The following is a 10074-nucleotide window of genomic DNA, read 5'->3' on the forward strand; positions in this document are numbered from 1 at the left end:
AACATAATTCTGGGAAACTTGAATGTTAGATTACCAGACATGGCAGGGAGTCCTTGGGAGGAACTGAGTTGGAAACAGCAACAGCAATGGTCATTTACTACTGAAGACTTGTGCATCTCATGACCTTCTCATCACTCATACTGTTTTCTGTCTACCTAAATGCAATAGCACTTCATGGATGTACACTCGCAGCAAACATTGGCATTTAATAGACTATGTGATTGTAAGGGGGAGAGACAGACTAAGGACAGGCTTATGAGAATAAGGAATTCAATGTGTGGTACAGAGTGCTGGACTGATCATAGACTTATCCTTTCCAAGGTAAATATTCACATTCAACAAAAGTGGAGGCCCCAAGGCAAAACAATTACAAAAAGAATTAATGTCAACAGACTAGAGCACTTCTCTGAGGGGGAACAATTTGTTGCTAACTTGGAGGGTAAGTTGAGCCAATACACAGCTGGCAACAGTGGAGCAGAAAAAGAATGGGCAGATTTCAGAGATTTGGTGTACAGCACTGCATTTGCTCATCTGGGTCAGAACACTCACAAACATCAAGAGCGGTTTGATAAAAATGATGTGGAAATTCAGAAGCTAAGAAATAAGAACTCCATAGGGTTTACCAAAAGGATAGTTCATTCATCTCTAAGAAGGCAGCATTTAATTCCATCAAAAGTAAAGTACAAGAGATGCAGGATTCTTGGCTCAGTAAGAAGGCAGATGAAATTCAGTTTTATGCTGATAGTAACAATTCAAAGAGCTTTTATGATGCCCTGAAGGCTGTTTATGGGCCAGAGACCTATGATGTATCTCAACTACTCATGCTGATAGAGTCATATTGATTACTGATAAGGACATGCTCCTAGAAAGATGGGCTGAATATATCCATAGTGTTCTCAATAGACTGTCATCAACCAATGCTGAAGCCACTGACCCTTTTGCCTCAGATTGAAGTCAATCTCTCCCTAGCTGAAGTTCCAACTGAAGAAGAGATTTTGAATGCCTTTAGGCTCCTTTTGTGTGGCAAAGCACCTGATGCTGATTCTATTCCAGCTGAGATTTACAAGGTGGGGGATCCATTGCTCATACAAAAGCTGACAGAAATTTTCTGGGTTGTATGTCAAGAGGAGGTTATCCCCCATGAGTTCAAGGACACCTCTATTGTTCACTTCTATAAAGGTAAAGGAAATAGATTGTCCTATGACAATCACAGGGAGATCTCTCTCTTAGTCATTGCTGGAAAATTTCTTGCCTGACTCCTCCTCAATAGACTGATCCTTCATCTGGAAGATTGTCCTATGACAATAACAGGGAGATCTCTCTCTTAGTCTGATCAAGACCTTTTATGCAGTCAATTGTGAGGGTTTATGGGAAAAATGTGACAAAATATTTGGTTGACTGGAGAAGTTCATCAGCATTGTACATCAATTTCATGACAACATGCTTGCCTAGGTTCTGGATAATGGACAATGATCACATGCTTTCCCAGTCACCAATGGAGTGAAACAAGGCTGTGTGCTTGCTCTCATGCTTTTTAGCATGATGTTTTCAGCCATGTTGTCAAAGTCTTCAGTGATGATGAACATAGCATCAAGGTCAGCTACCACACTAATGGTAAATTCTTCAAACTGAAAAGGCTACAAGGCAAGACCAAAGTAAAGGGAATGTTGGTACATGATTTTTTTTTCTCAGATGATTGTGCACTCAATGCAGCCTATGAAGCTGAGATACAACAAAGTTGGATCATTTTTGTGCTGCTTGTGCTAAATTTGACCTAATACTTAACACCAAGAAAACACAGGTACTCCATCAGCCAGCACTGCACCACATGTAACAATTGGTTACAGCGAATTAGAAGTTTTGAATGCTGTGGATAAGTTTGCTTACCTTGATAGTATACTTTCAAGAAATGTACATATTGATATTGAGCACCTCATCAGAGAAGATGCTGTGCTCTATGAGTAAAGCAGAATTGAAGTAGGCCAAAAGAAATGTGAGATGTACAAATTTAGACGATCCATCCCAAATGTTCACATGGACTATTTGTGCCTGACCTGTGGTAGTGCATTCTGAGTCCTTATTGATCTGGTCAGCCACAATTGGACACATTTTAACTTGTATTTCACATAGTGATGTTATTTTGGCCATCGTTGAGAACAAAGAACAATCACCATACCACCGTACTTTAGACGTAGTTAAATGCTGCCTTCTTAGAGAAAGGTAAACTATCCTGCAGATCAACCTTATGGAGTTCTCATTTTTCTTTTACTAGCTTTTGAATTTCCCTATCATTTTCCTGAAATCAATCATGATATTTTGGGAGTGTTCTGGCCCAGGGGAGTAAATGCAGTACTGTCCACCAAATCTCTGAAAGCTGCCCACTCCTTTATTTGCTCCACTGTTGCCAACTGTGTGTTGGCTCATCTTTCCTTCCAAGTCAGTAACAAACTTCACTCAGAGAGAAGTACTCTAATCTGTTGACATGTGTATTTGGATAGGTTTCTTGTTCTGGGGCCACTGTTTTTGTTGAACGTGAATGGGTAGCTTGGAAAGGATAAGTCTATGATCCCAAACGCTTACCCACTCATGGCCTCTATCATCTTTCATCATGTCTCTTCTACTTACAATGACAACATTTGTTGTGTATACATGAAGTTTTATTTCATTTAGGTAAACAAAAGACAACAAAAAAGATGAGAATGTCATGAGATACATAAGTCTTCAGGAATAAGTGACCATTGCTGTTGATGTTTCCAACTCCATTACTCACAAGGACTCCCTGCAATGTCTAATTATCTTCTATTCTGGTGTTAAAGTCACCCAGAATTGCAAGCTTGTTCTCTTGCAGTATACTGATGATGAGGGCCTCCAGGTCTTTATACATTTTTTTTTCTTTTACCTCATTAGTGTTCATCATGGTGGGAGCATAAGTGTTGATGATGGTGGCATGGCACTTTCCTATGAGTGGCAATTTCATTATGAATTTGTCATTCACTCCTTTTAGGAGGCATACAAGTGCGTTGACTAGATGATATTTCATTGCAAAACCTATGCCAGGTTCACAGCACTCCTTACCATAGCAGTCACTCAAGAAAAACTTGTATCCAGCTCCTATTTCAGTAACCCTATCTTCATTTTCCAGCCTTGTTTTACTATTTGGAAGTAACACCTACTGAATTTTCTTGAAAGAAGAGCTGTCCATCTTTCAGGTCTACTCTATCTTGTGTTGCTCATAAGTGCGAACACATTCCATGTACCAATGGTGAGTGGAATCATCTTAGCAAAAGTTTTTGTAAAAAAAAAAAAAAGAGTTTCAGGTTAGATTCTTATAATCTAGCCAATAGCTCACTAACATTCAGACTCCTTAAGAGTCTGCCCAATATGATGGATGTTCTAATAAACCTTGAATTTGGTTGAAAGAAGACTTGGGTCAAATTCTTTCGGGCAGGACCCATGTGTTGTGATTTTAGGATCCCAGAACCCCTAAACCTCAAGATTTTGGTGGGCTGTATGGGAAACTGCCAAACCCCAAGTTCTTCTCTAGCCAAGACTGGAAGGTACATAAGCCTCCCCCCACCACCACCTCCTTTCTTGCTTTGCAATTGGTGTTTCTCTCCAAGCACCAAGGCTTGGAGGTGCTTTTCAGGCAGACATTTATGAGGTTTTCTTCCACTCAGCCTGATGCTCTCATGGTCTTGGTCCATTGGGTTGGTTCAAGGCCATAGACCTAGGTACACCTTCCGCAGCATGGAGGACAAGGACAAGGATGGACACCCTATCCAGAAGTGCATGCCCAATTCTGTCAGTTCTCTCAGCACTAGGGAATTGAGAAAAACTGCAGTTGCTTTTTGGTTCCCTGAGGCTTACTTACTCCCTTCCCTCTATACCCCTGAATCCTCCTACATGGAGGTTACAGGGAAAAGTTAGAACAGCTGAAAATATCTTGGCAGATTTTGGGAGGTTTTGTGATTGATGATTAAGGAGTTTTGAAACTCCTTACAATCTTGGTCGTCCCTTTCTCCCACTCCCTTCCTTGAGTCAAGAGGGTATCTCTCATAGGAGAAGAGAGTTTCACCCTTTACCCCTCACCTTTGATTTCACCCTCCCCCACTTGGGAAAGGAAGGAGGGGGGAGGGACAAGGGGCAGCATCTACAACTTGGGTCCCACTGGCAATGGCCTTGGGCCCTGGGGCAGCCTTTCCCTGAAAACATCATCCAGATTCAGCACATCCTGCTCAAGGTAAAGAAGCTGACCTCTCAACTTGGGTAAGCATGCTCTTTTAAAAGTTGTAGTTCTAACTGTTAATGATGAGATGTTGATTCTCTGTGTAAAGTAATTTGGAAATGCATTTAACAAAACTGAAGTCACCTGACTGGTAATGGGTTTGTTTTAAGTTTCAAATTGGTGAACTTTTTGTATCAGTTATGTCAAGAAACTTTTCATAATTTGGTTACCATTAAAATAATTTGGCTAATGTTGGTTATTGTTTTAATGTATAAACTTGCCAAAAAGCTTGTTTGGGTTTTGTCTTGCTAAGAATTTGCAAGTATATAGAAATAATCTCTAATGATTGGCTTTTTACACCAGGACAAATTTAAATTTGAGATGTAAATCCTGGAAAAGTTTTTCCTAAGCTGTGATTAGTGAAACTTGCTGTTTGAGGTAAAAAAAAGCTTATGATTTTATTTTGAGTTGTCTGATGGGTCACAATCCATCAATAATCAATAATCCACCATCTGAGGGAAATGCCACAAGCTACTCAGAGAATGTAATACTAGTGGGAAGTCAGCATCAGGAAAAAAAGCTTGAAAGGATGATTTTAGCCTCAGTCTAAAATGGGATCCTCCTGGCTCAATTTCTCCATTATGTTCCTTTGAAAAGGAATGTTACCCACTTGGCTATTCCTGAGTCTGGCTATGAGGTGGATTTGATAATGCATGGTTGGAAAACTAAGTTATCTGAATCCAAACAAAGCTAAGGATGTTTTATCCTGTCATTTGGGCCCTGCAGTCTTTTCTGTCAGATTTGTGTCTTCCAGGCTACAGGGCATTTACCTACAATTTATAGCAAACAGTGGGTACCAGCCAATGTCCCCCCATGGCTCCCTGAATGCAGCCTGTGCTCGGTTCCAGTCAACATCCTCTTTGGAACCCCTTTGAGGCAGGGATAGCTCTATGCCCCTTGACAGCAGGAAGCAGTTTCAGAAGCTGAGACCTTCACCCTTTACACCAAAAGAATTTGGGTCCCATTTGTTTGAGGGGGGAATGATGGGATTGGGATCTAGACCCCAGACAGGAAAAACCCTGAACTTCCCCACATGGCCAAATCTCTGGCTTTCACCTGAGGGAGGCTATAATCCCATCAACTGGCCTTTCTTTATGGCTATACCCAATCTCCCAATTATGTTACCCTTAACCTAGCCTAGTTCTCTATTGTCTTACCTCCCTATGGCCTCTGGTCATTTCCCACACTTAATCCTCCATTGTCCCTTAGCCACATGGTCCTGGTCCCAGGAATTCTTTTCACCAAAGATTACTGGACACTCCCATTTAGATACCCTTTAGACCCCTCCTCCAGTCACCCCAAACTATTTGGCCACTTGCAGATCCCTCCCACAGTCTTTCTGTATATAAGGTTCATTTTGTCTCCATTAAGGTGCTTAGATTCTTACAATCTAGCCGATAGCTCACTAACATTCAGACTTCTTAAGAGTGTGCCCAATATGATGGATGTTCTAATAAACCTTGTCTTTGGCTGAAAAAAAAAATTGAGTTTCAATCTCAGAGTGGAATCCCTGCCTGCCATGATTAGCAGGCCAGGATTAAGTGATGCAGACAATTTTTAGTGCACCATTTCTAGCATATTCCTCATTCCAGGAAGTGAGCAGCTCAGACCTTTAAAGGACTATTCAGACAGCCAGGGAACTGCTGAATCCCACTGCTGATTCAATCCAGTGAAAAGATAACCCCTATACCCTGGGCTGCCTGTGTTCAGGGTCGTAACTATAGCTCCCAAGGCATCCCCACCTGCTGTTTCATCACTAGTCTGTTGCCACAGGACATTGAGGTAGGTAAAAAGAGCAAAATTGTAAGATAGTAAAATAGTTGAATAGTAAAATAATAAAATAATGAAACAGTAAAATGATATAGTGATGTCTTTTGGCTTAAGGGTAAATTGGATTTAAGTGAGGCAGAGTTGTGTGAAGTTGTCAGTCTCACTCTCTCTTCCAGAGTCATGGGAGCCCAGTGGCAAGACAAAGTCAAGATGATTGATGACGTCTCAGAGTACAGTGGGTGTCTTTGGTGTCATTGATGTCTGACTAAGCTCTAAGCACTCCACATTACCTGCTTTCATTTCTTTCATGGCCTATTTGAACAAATTGTTCATATCTGCCTGTTCCACTTGGCAAAATCTTCACATGCTTGGAGTAGATATTCCTTTAACTCACTGACTGGTTTGAGGCCTCAACCAGGTTTACCCTCAACCAGGATTAGTCCATCTGCTGAAACAGTTTTACTAGAGTGTGGCTGCTTTTCATACAGATTTTTGGAGCCATAAGTGAAAGTTGGGTGGCAAGTGAACATCAAAGGTAGATGAGCATCCTGAAAATGGCTCAGTAGACTTCATACCAGACATATTAATCATCCCAAAACACCCTGTGGACCCCACCCTACCTATTGCTTCATCAGAGACTATTATACATTTAGGGTATGTAAGTTATTTGCCATCTTTCATCAAACCTATGTGTTGACCTTAACTCTGTTATGATTAACCCTTTCCTTACTTGCTTGGATGAAATTTTATACTAGAAAAAATAGGGTATTTATAGAAATGTTAAAATGTTATAGCCCTTACCTATACTTATTCTGAACTTCCAACCTGTAATAGAATCTACTCTCTTTTAGGTCATTTTCCAATGTATTTTTTAGATTTGAACATACAGATATTTTGGTCATATGGGTTTTACACATCTTTGAAATAAGAGCCAAAGAAAAATATAAAATCATTTCATGATGACCAATTAAAATCTTCTTAGGGTTTAGGAAATATTCTCAATCCATATACACTTACAGTTAATCAAAAGGAATAGGTAGAAGGAGGCATTTGCATCATCTTAAACTCATAAATTGTAAAAGGGAAGACAATGAAGCTCTACTTCTCTCCATCTCAGTATAATAGGCTAAGACAGAAAAGTAGCTTCTCCAAGATAAGCAGACAATTGGAATTGCAAATAACTGCCAGTCTCAGTAATTTTGAAGAAATTTTCTTATCTCAACTTCCTGTCAATGTATTGACTCCAAAATATAAGCTCTACTTGATTAACTGTTTTTTTTTTATTTTTTGCCCTGTTCTATCCTCTTTTAAAAAAAAATTGTTTAAATATTTATTTTTAGTTTTCAACATTCACTTCCACAATATTTTGAGTTCCAAATTTTCTCCCCATCTTGCCCCTCCCCCACCTCAAGATGGCCTGCATTGTGAATCCCCCTCCCCCAAACTGCCCTCCCTTCTATCATCTCCCCTCTTATCCCCTTTCCCCCTATTTTCCTGTAGGGTAAGATAGATATCCATGTCCAATTGAGTGTGTATGTTATTCCCTCCTTAAGCCAAATCTGATGAGAATGAGATTCACTCATTCCCTCTCACCTTCCCCCACTTCATTCCACTTTAAAAGCTTTTTCTTGTCTGTTTTATGTGAGATAATTTACCCCATTCTACCTCTCCCTTTCTGGTTCTCACAGTATAATCCTCTCTCACCCCTTAATTTTATTCTCTAGATATCACCCCTTTATCTTCAACTCACCCTGTGCCCTCTATCTATCTATCCATCTATCTATCTATCTATCTATCTATCTATCTATCTATCTATCTATCTATCCATATATTTTCCCTCCAACTGCCCTAATACTGACAAAGGTCTCATGAATTACAAATATCATCTTTCTGTGTATTAATGTAAACAGTTCAACCTTAATAATTCCCTTATGATTTCTCTTTCCTGTTTACCTCTTCATTCTTCTCTAGAGTCTTGTATTTGAAAGCCAAATTTTTTATTCAGCTCTGGTCTTTTCATCAAGAATGCTTGAAAGTCCTCTATTTCACTGAATATCCATTTTTCCCCTGGAAGGATTATACTCAGTTTTGTGGGGTAGGTGATTCTTGGTTGTCATCCTATCTCCTTTGCCCTCTGCAATTTTATATTCCAAGCCCTCTGATCACCTAATGTGGAAACTGCTAAATCTTGTGTCATCCTGATTGTGTTTCCACAATATTTGAATTGTTTCTTTCTGGCTGCTTGCAATATTTTCTCCTTGACCTGGGAACTCTGGAATTTGGCTACAATATTCCTAGGAGTTTTGTGCAGCTGTTTTCAGAGATACTTCTAGGGACCTATAAATTTTCAATTCTTCCAAGGTGGTATGATGAAAGGTAAGATGTTTACTCCTTTCCTGGAGTGGGTTGTGGTCTATTATTGACCACAAGCACTCTTTTCTGTCTTGGAACTGTGAGGCCTGTTCCCTCTCCACCACCACCAAAAGCTCCACCACACTAGTGCTCCTCCCCTCCCCAGGACTACCACCCAGAACTGCAACCCAGATTCATACATTGACAAAGCAAAAGAATCCTGCCTCAGCACCAGGAAAGAGATCCCTGCAATCCCTCTCTGATCAGCTGCTTGCTCCCTCCTCTGTTTGTGGGCTGTGAGCTCTAGAAGCAGCCACCACCCTGGTTCTGCACCAGGACTGGGGCTAGACCAAACTCCCCTCTCATGGTCACTGATAGACCTTTCCTACTGACCTTCTACATTGTCTTTGGCATTTAGGGGTTGAGAAGTCTGGAAACTGCCACAGCTGTTCGTGTTTCAATTCCCTGAGGCCTGCTCCAGGATCGTCGAGGCCCAGACTTCACTAGTGTGTCCCAAGCTGAACTGCACTCCTCTCCTAGCCAGGAATAAGAGACCTTTCCTGCTGACCTTCCAGGTTGTCTTGGATTGGAAATTTGTTTCACTCTATCTTTTTGTGGATTCTGCTGCTTTAGACATTGTGTAGAGCCATTTTTTACAGGTATTTGGAGAGGTTTGGGGCAGAGCTCAAGCCAGTCACTGCTTTTACTCCACCATCTTGGCTCTGCCCCCAGTTCTTACCTATCATTCTGATGGTAGAAAAACCTCTCTCTCTCTCTCTCTCTCTCTCTCTCTCTCTCTCTCTCTCTCTCTCTCTCTCTCTCTCCCCCTTGACATCAATTCCCAGGAGGTCAGACAGGAAGTAAAAATTGGCCACCACAATATATAGAAAGCATCCTTTTATCCTATCATAAGACTTCTACCCCAGTTGCAAAGGAAAAACTTACTGATACCTCAGAAGTGAGAAAAGGAAAAATCAGAGTCTGTGTGTGTGTGATAAGCTCATCAGAAATTGCTCTGCCAATTCTCAGTCTCCACATGAAATATAACAAAGTGAAATGAACTTCAAGTAGATAAAGAACAAAAGCAGGAACAGAGGTTATAGGTAAATAAGACATGTCTTTTTTAAAATTCATCTTATATAGCAATATTGTAATAAAACTTTCATTTAAGTGGGTATTTATTATATGAAATAGTTTTAGCAACAGTGGAATTGTATAATGCCTCTATAATTTGAAATAACAATTGCTCTCATGACTTTCTCCACATTTATGTTAAAAAATATTCTCATGTTTAAGTAGGTAAGTAGATGTATATATATATATATATATGTATGTATGTATAAGTATACGTACTCATATATCTTACTCTATTCTGTATCTGTTGCTCTGTCTGGTTTCAACTCTACAAATAGGGTATCCATTGGCTTCCCCCCACTTTCCTACCTCCTTTGGTGTGTTGATTGCCCCCATTTGATTGCACACTCCTTGAGGACAAGGACTGTCTTTCTTTTTATTACTTGTATCCCAGAGCTTATAGTGACAAGCACTAAAATATTGGTTATAGTTCACTGCAATTCAGCCATTTATTCCATTGGATAATCAATTCAAAACTCCTTTCCCTATTCTCCCGGTTTCTTAAAATTCTCCAAATGCTTCTTTGCTTGAGG

The sequence above is a fragment of the Vombatus ursinus genome, unplaced genomic scaffold, assembly GCF_900497805.2.
Source record: "Vombatus ursinus unplaced genomic scaffold, bare-nosed wombat genome assembly UNPS02007460.1, whole genome shotgun sequence".
Taxonomy (NCBI): domain Eukaryota; kingdom Metazoa; phylum Chordata; class Mammalia; order Diprotodontia; family Vombatidae; genus Vombatus; species Vombatus ursinus.